The sequence below is a fragment of the Engystomops pustulosus genome, chromosome 9, assembly GCF_040894005.1.
Source record: "Engystomops pustulosus chromosome 9, aEngPut4.maternal, whole genome shotgun sequence".
Taxonomy (NCBI): Eukaryota; Metazoa; Chordata; class Amphibia; order Anura; family Leptodactylidae; genus Engystomops; species Engystomops pustulosus.
In genome coordinates, this window is record NC_092419.1 from 3975347 (window position 1) to 3989969 (window position 14623).

At 49.2% G+C, this 14623-nt stretch overlaps 1 protein-coding gene across 14 annotated transcripts in view; it reads left to right on the forward strand.

Annotated features, from left to right (window-relative positions):
• The window catches only part of SYNGAP1 (synaptic Ras GTPase activating protein 1), a 188454-nt gene that overhangs the window by 11654 nt on the left and 162177 nt on the right, over nucleotides 1-14623 (forward strand). Inside the window, exon 1 of one of the 14 annotated variants that reach the window (XM_072125698.1) lies at nucleotides 3309-3330. The exons of the other annotated variants lie outside the window; for them this stretch is intronic. The gene's annotated coding sequence lies outside the window, so the exon portion shown is untranslated. Of the gene's footprint in view, nucleotides 1-3308; nucleotides 3331-14623 lie in introns of those variants that run through there. 14 annotated transcript variants of the gene reach the window in all.

Consider the following 14623-nt stretch of genomic DNA (forward strand, 5'->3'; position numbering starts at 1 on the left):
ATGCCCGCGGTATGGCGTGCATACATCGTGTGACTGCAGCCTTATGTCACCATCAAGATGCAGATTCTTAAAATGTCGGATGAGGTGAAACAAAAGATTTTTGTTTTTTTAATTTCATTTTTTTGGCCAAATACAGGTGTGGATGTCAAAAAAGTTGCGGTCTATGTGATTGTAACCCCGGAGCACATCTACAGGGGCTATAGATCTATAGGGTTACATGTTACATGGAGATGATTGTGAGCCCATTATTGTTCTGACTATAACGTGTAACCAGCTTCGTTTCGCTCTCTTTGGTTCTGCGCTCATTGGCTAAATCTCCGGTATAGTGGCCATGAATCCGCAGGCGCTGTAGTGTTCTAATGTATGTTGCCGTATTGTATAAGGATTACACATGGGAAGACGCCGTCTCTTTAAATCTCTTACCGGAAACGCCATGAGTGATATGATGTATATGTGGGATAATGTGCCCCCTACGGTGAGGCGTGATGTAGGAAGTCGCTGAGGCGTCCCGCGTCCATGTACCGATCTCTTAGATGTGTATATATCTGTGTATGTCCATGTATGTCACAGCGGGGGTTCATTACTTGCTACAGTGCACATGTAATATAGAAACATCTGCTCATACACCAACTCTACTTATGATGATGGGGATTATCATCGACGGGCACAAAGTCGTGTTATACGGGAATTACTTTCGCCTTTATTGCATGTCATTAAATTATGAGTTTGCCGGAGAAATTCTGATCAATCCTTCATATAGAACGGAGATGAAAAATGACGAAATAAATGGGATAGATTAGATTTTTTTCCTGGGTCCTGTACGGTCCGTCCGGCACTCACTTGCACCACGTTGGCGGTTAGTTTGTTGGGATGTGGCGTCACCTTGCGGCCAATATCACTGAGATTAGTGCGGATCCTTTAGGGATTAACGCAAAGGGTTAAAGGAAACTTAACTTTTTATTTATAGATTTAAATAGTTTTTAGATTGTCAGAAACTTGGAAACAAGAGCCCCAAATGTAACTTTTTGATGGTAAAAATTGCAACGTAATTTGGCAACTTCCACAACTTGGTTGAGGAAATGTCTTCCCTCCTAGAAATTCCTCCAATAGTAAGAAGTGCAAAACTCCTGTACCATTAATATCGGCTCGAGAACTGTGCCAGGAGCTTCATGGCTTAGGTGTCCATGGCCGAGCAGCTACATGGCTGCATGGCCAAGAACACGGCCAGACGCTGGGTTGGGTATATGCAAAGGACCTTACATGCCTGACGCCAGCTGAAAAGTTTGGTGCAAGACGAAGGACAATGGTGGTTTTACGAAATCGGCCTTAGTCTCTTACTAATGGGGAAATCTTCTGCGTAACTGGACATTTCGGGCTCCTTATGGGAACTGTCTGGGGAAGACCCATTTCTGTTCCCGGACACTGTCCTGGTCCACAAAGTATGGTCCATAAGGTCGAGGGGATTGGAGTCTGGTGCGCTGTGGACAATAAGTGTCTAGTTGGGAGAGTCTGGTGTGGAAGAATGTGACTACACAGATCCTGAACCATCCGACACCTTTGATGTGAACTAAAATTAAGAGTGTGAGCTCGATCCTCTTATTCAACGTCAATTCCCAACCTCACAAATGCTCCTCTGAATGAAGGGGAAAAAACTTCCCCAGATGCCTTGCAAAATTTTGCAGAAAGCCTTCGAAGAGGAGTGGATGCTGTTGTAGCTAAAAGCATCAAGATAAATTTTTCCTTGTCCCTACCGCAAAATGAAGACAGAACATTCCTGCATCTCCGCTCTCCAGGTCCTCGCTGGTCTCTTAGGTGGGAGGTGATGTCTAATCTATGGTGACACTGTGATGAGCCAAGATGGACGGCTCCAGTCATCCCAGATCATCTCCCATCAGAACAAGGCCTCTCCTATGTGGTCAGTTGGTGACTACGGGCTAATATCTACTCCCAGCGGCCTCTAATTTACTTGGGTTTTTTTTCCAACAAGTGGAACACACAGCCAGAAACCTTGTTTAGAAATATCAACATCCGTGCTAAATCGCAATACTGGTCCGGGGGGCTCTTGGATTACGAGGTTGAAGCCTTGGATTGGTATAGATTTGGGATGTGGGAAATCTCTTGGGCTCGGAGTGTGGAACCTTTTAGCTATGACCTTGGTTGTACAGCATCAGCCATGACACTGACCGGCAAAGTGGACAGCATCACCTTGTGACTTTGGTTCCTCTTGTGGGTCGGGATAGGTCACGCTGCAAAGTCCCATTTTCTGAGATCCACCCACCCGAACCTTGAACTTCAGCAGAAAACCTCAAAAGATGGAACTAAAAACTTGTTTGTGTGAAAGCGTCCGCTAAGAGTTGATTATTCAAATTTTTAGGGGGTACGGTAATAAGAAACGGGGTATATTCATCTCATGCCGAGGCTCTGGTGCAATGCGGCTTGTATACTGATGCTACGTAGTGACGCGGCGTTCATAGTGCGAGCACCAGTGACGGCCTACAGCCTGGCGTGAGCCTTCGTGTACAAACCATTGTGCGTGGCAGCCGGGTTATGGTGACACAGATATCCAGGTTTATTTTCCATATACTGAGATGGATGTTGTGTGTGTGGAGGATGTGACTCTACTTTCTAAATATCCCTATACACACATTATTAGGGAGTCTTAATGACAACCAATCAGAATTGGTTTTTAAACTACACTGGAAAAATGACAGCTAAAATGTGATTGGTTACTGTAGGTAACTAGGGCTGTGGAAAAGATGTCGGACCTCATCCTCCTCACAGCACTGCTGAGCATACGGCCCACATAACCTGCCAACCACAGGAAGGGAATGAGAATTATACAACCTTACTGCCCCCGTAAGAAGGACAGGACCCCAATAACTGAGAGTCTCAGCCATAGGGCCCCCATGTGACTGCAATAAGTGGGAGGCTCAGCTTACCCATCACTGAAAGTAACAAATTACCTCCATACCGTCCCCCCTCCCATCCGACTACCACTGAGAATGACCACTCTCAACCCTAATACCCGGGGATAGATACAATGTATCCTTGTGCTGTAGAGCCCCTCCTGCTCGCTGCCCGTCGCTCTCTCGTCCCGTGGTTTATTTCTTCTGTCTCAAGGTAAAATTTGCAAACTGACAATTGACATTTATAAATATTTGAGGAGAACTGATGTCGATTACTAATATCTCCATGAAAATCGCTTTGTTCCTAGTGACAATGAGAAGTGGCGCACAGGGGGATCCCGAGGAGCTGCAGCCCATTAGGAGAGTAGCTGCTGGACGTTGCTGGTACCTTATATTGGCAGTACGTGTCTTACGTACAAGATAGGTGTGTTCTTAAGTTGAATTTGTATGTAAGTCGGAACTGTATATTTTGTAATTGTAGCCCCAGCCAAATTTTTTTTTTGGTCTCAGTGATTATTGGATTTTTAACATTTTGGGTTGTCATAAAAACCAGGAGTAACTATAAATCTTAAGACACATGTGATAACTGTTACAGCTGATTATTGTATCCTGAAGGCTAAAGTACAGGAAATTACCAACATCCAGAGGTCCGTCTGTAACTAGGGGTCGTCTGTAAGTAGGGGACCGCCTGTATGATAAAACCAGGTTAAATCAACGAGTCCAACCATTGTTACCCCCACGTATCAGCAGAATAAAGGGTCCCCCCATTGTTATTATTTATAGAGCAGCAGTAATTCCCTGGGGCTGGACAATCAGTAGGGGGGTCACATATATCACATCAAGACAAAAACAGGTGCAAGTACAAAATACAAAACTACAGTGACCAGGAGACATGTGGGAGGAGCACCCAAACTATATGGAGGGGGGGTGGAGACATGAGGTGCGGGAGCAGAGCAGTTATTGTGCATTATAGGTGATCCTGAACAGGTGGGTTTCCAGGTGACGTTTGGAAGGTGGGGGAGAGTTTGACACATTTTAGTAGAGAATTCCAGAGTCTGGGGGAAGCACGGGAGGAGTCCTGGATGCGGTTGTGAGAAGAGCGGATGGTAATAGAGTGAAGCTGGAGGTCCTGTGAGGAGCAGAGGTTACGTGTGGGGTGGTGTTTCCCCCCAATGTTCCCCCACATACAGCTGATCAGGTGTGCTGCACCTATCCGAAATATAGCCTGCAGCATCTTGCAGCTCCCTCTTCCCTGCAGCTCTCTCCTTCTCCTCCCTCTTAATGCTGCCTTCAGCTGACGGGATGGGACACTTCAGAGATTGCTATTTTCTAAACCGTGGAACTGGTGTCATTTAAAAATAGAAAATCTCCTCTTTAATATTGCACAAGGATTGTGTATCACAGAACCAGAGATTTCTACAGTAAATGTTACATTCTGGAACGGGAGCTGTGTGTAAAAAGTTTCCACGCTGACTGTAACTTTAACTCTCTGGTTCTTTGTTATTAAATGGGGTCTTCTCCTTTTTGTGTCAGATTACAACAGACAGTGTAACAGCCCATTAATACTGAGGGGCTCTGGTAACACCCCCAAGAGTCCTTCGTGTTCATAAGCATAATTTTGAAAGTTGTTTTTAGTAGGGAGGACGCTGTGGATAACAAATATAAGAAGATTCCCGCAGTCACAAGTGTCTCTGGTTTCTAATGCTTTATTTTGATGGTAGATTTCTTTTAAAATGGCACCAGAACTTTGTAGGTGCAATAGTTCAGGAGATCTAGCTATGTGCAACTAGTTTATTAGGTCTTCTATTTCAGCAAAGTCAGAACATTCTGCTTATTAGTATTAGAGTCACCAATGTCAGTAACATGTATAATGCACAACATTTCTGTCTTTTAGAGAATTTTTTTTGTATTTCACCTGACAATAGTGTGGGGCTTCCCACGATGGGTTCCGGTGTATGATTGCACAGGGAACGGTCTGCACAAATGTAGTAAGTAATAAAAGGTGTGAATTCAGAGCACAGTGTAACGACACCTCAGCTTTCTCTCCCAGCATCTGACACTGTGGTATATGCAGTCATCCTGCACTGGTCTGCTCTGAATTTACTTCCGCTAAATTCTAGGCTTTGTCATTCTGCCACTTTGATCATCACAAGATGATGCAGATGAGTTCAGCTGCTGAATCTTGGGTTCTCTTTGGGAGGTCAATTAAGGGGAAGGTGGCAGCGATCCAGCTGGGAGATCCGCAGTGTTATTCTGGCATTTGTCTACATCCAAGCGGGACTCTGAATCCTCTCAGAATCTTACACCTGGATAAAAATTCTGTATTGAGTTATAGTGAATGAGGTCTAGATCCATGTCATCCACACGCTGCACATTGCACGTCCCGGGTGTATAGGTACAGGCTGCACATTGCACGTCCCGGGTGTATAGGTGCACGCTGCACATTGCACGTCCCGGGTGTATAGGTGCAGGCTGCACATTGTACGTCCCGTGTGTATAGGTGCAGGCTGCACATTGTACGTCCCGTGTGTATAGGTGCAGGCTGCACATTGTACGTCCCGGGTGTATAGGTGCAGGCTGCACATTGCACGTCCCGGGTGTATAGGTGCAGGCTGCACATTGCACGTCCCGGGTGTATAGGTGCAGGCTGCACATTGCACGTCCCGGGTGTGTAGGTCCAGGCTGCACATTGTACGTCCCGGGTGTATAGGTGCAGGCTGCACATTGTACGTCCCGGGTGTATAGGTCCAGGCTGCACATTGTACGTCCCGGGTGTATAGGTCCAGGCTGCACATTGTACGTCCCGGGTGTGTAGGTCCAGGCTGCACATTGTACGTCCCGTGTGTATAGGTGCAGGCTGCACATTGCACGTCCCGGGTGTATAGGTGCAGGCTGCACATTGCACGTCCCGGGTGTATAGGTGCAGGCTGCACATTGTACGTCCCGTGTGTATAGGTGCACGCTGCACATTGCACGTCCCGGGTGTATAGGTGCATGCTGCACATTGCACGTCCCGGGTGTATAGGTGCACGCTGCACATTGCACGTCCCGGGTGTATAGGTGCACGCTGCACATTGCACGTCCCGGGTGTATAGGTGCAGGCTGCACATTGCACGTCCCAGGTGTATAGGTGCAGGCTGCACATTGCACGTCCCAGGTGTATAGGTGTAGGCTGCACATTGCACGTCCCGGGTGTATAGGTGCAGGCTGCACATTGTACGTCACGGGTGTATAGGTGCAGGCTGCACATTGCACGTCCCGGGTGTATAGGTGCACGCTGCACATTGCACGTCCCGGGTGTATAGGTGCAGGCTGCACATTGCACGTCCCGGGTGTATAGGTGCAGGCTGCACATTGCACGTCCCGGGTGTATAGGTGCAGGCTGCACATTGCACGTCCCGGGTGTGTAGGTCCAGGCTGCACATTGTACGTCCCGGGTGTATAGGTGCAGGCTGCACATTGTACGTCCCGTGTGTATAGGTGCAGGCTGCACATTGCACGTCCCGGGTGTATAGGTGCAGGCTGCACATTGCACGTCCCGGGTGTATAGGTGCAGGCTGCACATTGTACGTCCCGTGTGTATAGGTGCACGCTGCACATTGCACGTCCCGGGTGTATAGGTGCATGCTGCACATTGCACGTCCCGGGTGTATAGGTGCACGCTGCACATTGCACGTCCCGGGTGTATAGGTGCACGCTGCACATTGCACGTCCCGGGTGTATAGGTGCAGGCTGCACATTGCACGTCCCGGGTGTATAGGTGCAGGCTGCACATTGCACGTCCCGGGTGTATAGGTGCAGGCTGCACATTGTACGTCCCGTGTGTATAGGTGCACGCTGCACATTGCACGTCCTGGGTGTATAGGTGCATGCTGCACATTGCACGTCCCGGGTGTATAGGTGCACGCTGCACATTGCACGTCCCGGGTGTATAGGTGCACGCTGCACATTGCACGTCCCGGGTGTATAGGTGCAGGCTGCACATTGCACGTCCCGGGTGTATAGGTGCAGGCTGCACATTGCACGTCCCGGGTGTATAGGTGCAGGCTGCACATTGTACGTCACGGGTGTATAGGTGCAGGCTGCACATTGCACGTCCCGGGTGTATAGGTGCACGCTGCACATTGCACGTCCCGGGTGTATAGGTGCAGGCTGCACATTGCACGTCCCGGGTGTATAGGTGCAGGCTGCACATTGCACGTCCCGGGTGTATAGGTGCAGGCTGCACATTGCACGTCCCGGGTGTATAGGTGCAGGCTGCACATTGCACGTCCCGGGTGTATAGGTACAGGCTGCACATTGCACGTCCCGGGTGTATAGGTGCACGCTGCACATTGCACGTCCCGGGTGTATAGGTGCAGGCTGCACATTGCACGTCCCGGGTGTATAGGTGCAGGCTGCACATTGCACGTCCCGGGTGTATAGGTGCACGCTGCACATTGCACGTCCCGGGTGTATAGGTGCACGCTGCACATTGCACGTCCCGGGTGTATAGGTGCACGCTGCACATTGCACGTCCCGGGTGTATAGGTGCACGCTGCACATTGCACGTCCCGGGTGTATAGGTGCACGCTGCACATTGCACGTCCCGGGTGTATAGGTGCAGGCTGCACATTGTACGTCCCGGGTGTATAGGTGCAGGCGACTTACAGACGACCCCTAGTTACAAACGGGCCTCTGGAATTTACTGCACTTTATCCTTCGGCTACATTAATCAGCTATAACAGTTACCACAAGTGTCTGCAATGAAGACGTTACTCCTGGTTCTTATGACAACACAACATTTTTAAAATCCGATTGTCACAGAGACCAAAAAATAACCCGGGGATTATATGAACAATTTTATAAATCTTTTATTATATTTGTTGTTATTATTATTATATTGTTTTATTATTTGTTTATTTTATTTAAACTTTTTTTTTTTTTTTACCTTTTTTTTGTTCATTATAATACCCCACAATGCTGATGCATAAGATGACACACTGCCTGAAGGGTCCCGTCACATTCACTATGGGCAGCGCTTGTTTCTTAGCTCAGACCCCAGGGCACCGATCGTGCAAAATAATCCCCCTAAACTAAATATATTTTCATAAACTGCCATTAGAGAGCATTGCCTCTATCCCCTCATTGTCCCTCTACATGACTGTAACCCTAAGCAATGAGGTCCTAAAGCTGTATGCAAATGACCTGTGAAATGTCCAATGAAGCATTAGCATATTCAAGCTGTCCACCTTATTCATGAGTGGGAGGCACAGCCACACCCCCAGTGCATGACTGACAGCCTGTATAATGATGTGAGGCTGTATAATGATGTGCTTCCTGGTGCTGTTGGCCACGCCCCCTGCAGCCTGTGTGTGTGTGTTTAGGAGAGATACAGCAGCTCCAGGCAGCCATGTTATAGCAGAACATGTCAGGTACTTGTGTAGCTGATGTCTGTGTCTCTCACCTGTATATTAGGAGGATGCAGCATGTCAGCAGATGCAGCACACACACCAGCAATGCTTTACTATACATTACACACAGACATGAGCAGGGGGAGGAGAGGGGAGGGGTAACAGGGGTGACATCACTGCCTCTGACCATGTGACCAGCCTCATTTACATGATAAAAAATAGATGATTTTACAATGAATAATGTATGAAATAACTAGATAAAGGCTGGGATGGATCCTTGTGAGCTGCCCCAACAGGTAGAGGTGACAGGACAAGTGGCAGAGACCTGATGACAGGCGTCCTTTAAATGCCACGGCATTTAAAGGGTTAACACCTGCAATCGGTGCCCACTCCAACCGTGGGTGTTATATGCTGACACCCTGCACCTCCCGATGCCGGCTCATCGGTGCAGAGCTAAATCGCATCGGCTCCACAAGTTACTAGTACAGCGCTAAGCGCCGGGAGGTCACACATTTACATTTAATAATACAATGTCATTTTTTAAATTTGCTGGAAGTCACCTGATTACGTAGAAGATCAGTTCTTTAGGTTTGTACTTAACTTGAAGTTGTATGTAAGTTGGTTTTGGTATAACTGTCACTGTGACACCTTACAGCTGATCATTGCAGCCTGGGAGTAAAGTAACATCCAGAGAGGTCACCAGAGGTCACAGGGGGCAGAGAGGTCATCTGTAACGAGGGGTCGTCTGTAATGAGGGGTCATTTGTGAGTTGCGTGTCTTTAGGTCCGGGGGCCGCCTGTATGTGCAGGGTTTGCCTTATTTAAGGGGATGTCACCAATGTGCCAAGGGAGCATAGGGGAAGACAGTGTAACAGCCCATGAAGCTGCAGAAAGGATACCAGAGCACTTCCGGCTCGTTAGCATAATTTTAAATGTTGATTTTAGAAGGAATGAGGTCACAGTGCCTGAATCTATGAATAATAGTAATTTTTTTAAATCAAGTAAATTTTGGTATATACAGGCGGTCCCCTACTTAAGAACACCCAACTTACAGACGACCCCTAGTTACAAACAGACCTCTGGATATTGGTAATTTATTGTACTTTAGTCCTAGGCTACAATAATCAGCTATAACAGTTATCACAGGCGTCTGTAATGAAGCTTTAGTGTTACTCCTGGTTCTTATGACAACCCAACATTTTAAAAATCGAATTGTCACAGATTCCAAAAAAGTTCTGGCTGGGATTACAATGATAATATATACAGTTCCGACTTACATACAAATTCAACTTAAGAACAAACCTACAGACCCTATCTTGTGCATAACCCGAGGACTGCCTGTATATATACACTCACCGGCCACTTTATTAGGTACACCATGCTAGTAACGGGTTGGACCCCCTTTTGCCTTCAGAACTGCCTCAATTCTTGGTGGCATAGATACAACAAGGTGCTGGAAGCTCCTCAGAGATTTTGCTCCATAGTGACATGATGGCATCACACAGTTGCCGCAGATTTGTCGGCTGCACATCCATGATGCGAATCTCCCGTTCCACCACATCCCAAAGATGCTCTATTGGATTGAGATCTGGTGACTGTGGAGCCATTTGTGTCCAGTGACCTCATTGTCATGTTCAAGAAACCAGTCTGAGATGATTCCTGCTTTATGACATGGCGCATTATCCTGCTGAAAGTAGCCATCAGATGTTACAGGGTACATTGTGCTCATAAAGGGATGGACATGGTCAGCAACAACACCATGACACCAGCACCACCAGCCTGAGCCGCTGATACAAGGCAGGATGGATCCATGACACCAGCACCACCAGCCTGAGCCGCTGATACAAGGCAGGATGGATCCATGACACCACCACCACCAGCCTGAGCCGCTGATACAAGGCAGGATGGATCCATGACACCAGCACCACCAGCCTGAGCCGCTGATACAAGGCAGGATGGATCCATGACACCACCACCACCAGCCTGAGCCGCTGATACAAGGCAGGATGGATCCATGACACCACCACCACCAGCCTGAGCCGCTGATACAAGGCAGGATGGATCCATGACACCACCACCACCAGCCTGAGCCGCTGATACAAGGCAGGATGGATCCATGACACCACCACCACCAGCCTGAGCCACTGATACAAGGCAGGATGGATCCATGACACCAGCACCACCAGCCTGAGCCGCTGATACAAGGCAGGATGGATCCATGACACCAGCACCACCAGCCTGAGCCGCTGATACAAGGCAGGATGGATCCATGACACCACCACCACCAGCCTGAGCCGCTGATACAAGGCAGGATGGATCCATGACACCAGCACCACCAGCCTGAGCCGCTGATACAAGGCAGGATGGATCCATGACACCAGCACCACCAGCCTGACCCGCTGATACAAGGCAGGATGGATCCATGACACCACCACCACCAGCCTGAGCCGCTGATACAAGGCAGGATGGATCCATGACACCAGCACCACCAGCCTGAGCCGCTGATACAAGGCAGGATGGATCCATGACACCAGCACCACCAGCCTGAGCCGCTGATACAAGGCAGGATGGATCCATGACACCAGCACCACCAGCCTGAGCCGCTGATACAAGGCAGGATGGATCCATGACACCACCAGCACCACCAGCCTGAGCCGCTGATACAAGGCAGGATGGATCCATGACACCAGCACCACCAGCCTGACCCGCTGATACAAGGCAGGATGGATCCATGACACCACCACCACCAGCCTGACCCGCTGATACAAGGCAGGATGGATCCATGACACCACCAGCCTGAGCCGCTGATACAAGGCAGGATGGATCCATGACACCCCCACCACCAGCCTGAGCCGCTGATACAAGGCAGGATGGATCCATGATACCACCACCACCAGCCTGACCCGCTGATACAAGGCAGGATGGATCCATGACACCACCACCAGCCTGAGCCGCTGATACAAGGCAGGATGGATCCATGACACCACCACCACCAGCCTGAGCCGCTGATACAAGGCAGGATGGATCCATGACACCCCCACCACCAGCCTGAGCCGCTGATACAAGGCAGGATGGATCCATGACACCCCCACCACCAGCCTGAGCCGCTAATACAAGGCAGGATGGATCCATGACACCACCACCACCAGCCTGAGCCGCTGATACAAGGCAGGATGGATCCATGACACCACCACCACCAGCCTGAGCCGCTGATACAAGGCAGGATGGATCCATGACACCAGCACCACCAGCCTGAGCCGCTGATACAAGGCAGGATGGATCCATGACACCACCACCACCAGCCTGAGCCGCTGATACAAGGCAGGATGGATCCATGACACCCCCACCACCAGCCTGAGCCGCTGATACAAGGCAGGATGGATCCATGCTTTCATGTTCTGACCCTACCATCCGAATGTCGCAGCAGAAATCGAGACTCATCAGACCAGGCAACGTTTTTCCAATCTTCTACTGTCCAATTTCGATGAGCTTGTGCAAATTGTAGCCTCAGTTTCCTGTTCTTAGCTGAAAGGAGTGGCACCCGGTGTGGTCTTCTGTTGCTGTAGCCCATCTGCCTCAGAGTTGGACGTACTGTGCGTTCAGAGATGCTCTTCTGCCTACCTTGGTTGTAACGGGTGGTGATTTGAGTCACTGTTGCCTTTCTATCAGCTCGAACCAGTCTGCCCATTCTCCTCTGACCTCTGGCATCAACAAGGCATTTCCGCCCACAGAACTGCCGCTCACTGGATGTTTTTTCTTTTCCGGCCATTCTCTGTAAACCCCTGAGATGGTTGTGCATGAAAATCCCAGTAGATCAGCAGTTTCTGAAATACTCAGACCAGCCTTTCTGGCACCAACAACCATGCCACGTTCACAGGCCACAAATCACCTTTCTTCCCCATACTGATGCTCGGGAGAACTGCAGGAGATTGTCCTGACCATGTCTACATGCCTAAATGCAGTTGGACAGGTGGACCTAATAAAGTGGCCGGTGAGTGTATATAATATATATATATTTTTTGTAAAGGACATAAATCCTGCTTGATTTTGATTTAGATTTCCTTTAAGTTTTTGGCTATTTTTTTATTATCTTACTGATTTACTAAGAGATTCTCAATCTCCAGCCCTGCACTGCAGACACTGGGACGCTATACAGGAGATGTGTAGTGACTTCTTCAGGATTATGGAGTATTTCGGGACAATCTGAAGTCGCTCTTTCTGTCAGTTGTTTAGTCTGATTTATAGACTTGGGTGTCGGGAATAGAGGCCCCTTTTATTTTGCTATGTATTTGATGGCAGTTTGAGTGGTTTTGTGTGTTCTAATCCTGGAAGCCTCTTAGGGTGAAGACACACATGGCGTTTTTGGGCCGTTTTTACTAAGTGCGTTTTCAGATCGTTAAAAACATATGCGCAATGAAAAACGGACAAAAACGCATGTGTTTTCAAAAAAAGGATGCGTTTTTTAACGATCTGTAAACGCACTTAGTAAAAACGGCCCAAAACGCCATGTGTGTCTTCACCCTTAGGGTGGCTCCATAGTCCCAGGATTATCAGGATCTAGGAGGAGACATCATGGGCGAGTAAGGTGGATGACTGGGCAATGAGGAGACTGTAACATCAAAATGTATCCACTTATCTGAATTTACATGAAGGAGTGCAGCTCTGGAGCACAAACTTCTGCTCCAACAGGAGGAACAATTATCCCATTGTTCTTAATGGTTTTATTTTGTTCTTTATCATGGAGAACATACGTTACAATGTTCTACCGGTCAAAGTTTACAAAACTCTGCAGACAATTGAACGACTTGTTATCGGAAGGCGGTTGGGGGTCCGGAGATGTGACGCCACCTTCCACCTCCTCGGTTCTCCTGCCGTTGTCTTTACAATTAGGAAAGGATTGTTTCGTGACTGTAGGAAGGTCTGGGTTGAGGCGATGTGGACGACGTGTGGAATCTTCCCCAGCGGTGTACAAGACCCTTAGACCTTGATGCTTGGCGCAGTGTTGAACTCTTCAGAAGGGTCTCGCGCTCCTGGGTTGTGCAGGAAACTGTTGGGCAAATTATCTGTAAAACAGCAAAAAAGAGTGTAAAAGGATAATCATCAGGACTTACAATGTGTCCAAGTCCTCTGCACTTCCTGCTGCACTGATGACACGTGACTGCGACAGCCAATGATTTGTGACCAAGCGAGTTGCGACCTGCTATGGCCAGTCACTTACCAGAGCGGTGTCCTGCTACAGCCAGTCGCTCAGCACAGCGGTGTCCTGCTACAGCCAGTCACTTACCAGGGCGGTGTCCTGCTACGGCCAGTCGCTCAGCAGAGCGGTGTCCTGCTACAGCCAGTCGCTCAGCACAGCGGTGTCCTGCTACAGCCAGTCGCTCAGCATAGCGGTGTCCTGCTACAGCCAGTCGCTCAGCATAGCGGTGTCCTGCTACAGCCAGTCGCTCAGCAGAGCGGTGTCCTGCTACAGCCAGTCGCTCACCAGGGCGGTGTCCTGCTACGGCCAGTCACTCACCAGAGCGGTGTCCTGCTACGGCCAGTCGCTCAGCAGGGCGGTGTCCTACTACAGCCAGTCGCTCAGCAGAGCGGTGTCCTGCCACGGCCAGTCACTTAGCAGAGCGGTGTCCTGCTACAGCCACTTGCTTAGCAGAGTGGTGTCCTCCTGCGGCCAGTCACTTAGCATAGCGGTGTCCTGCTACGGCCAGTCACTTAGCATGGCAGTGTCCTGCTACGGCCAGTCACCTAGCAGAGCAGTGTCCTGCTACGGCCAGTCGCTCAGCAGATTGGTGTCCTGCTGCGGCCAGTCACTTAGCAGGGCAGGGCTCATTATATCCCAGGTCATGTGATGTCACACAGGTGCACGGCTCGTTATATCCCTGGGCATGTGATGTCACACAGGTGCACAGCTCTTTATATCCCGGGTCATGTGATGTCACACAGGTGCACAGCTCTTTATATCCCTGGTCATGTAATGTCACACAGGTGCACGGCTCGTTATATCCGTGGTCATGTAATGTCACACAGGTGCACGGCTCGTTATATCCCTGGTCATGTGATGTCACACAGGTGCACGGCTCGTTATATCCCTGGTCATGTGATGTCACACAGGTGCACGGCTCGTTATATCCCTGGTCATGTGATGTCACACAGGTGCACGGCTCGTTATATCCCTGGTCATGTGATGTCACACAGGTGCACGGCTCGTTATATCCCTGGTCATGTGATGTCACACAGGTGCACAGCTCGTTATATCCTTGGTCATGTGATGTCACACAGGTGCACGGCTCGTTATATCCCTGGTCATGTGATGTCACACAGGTGCACG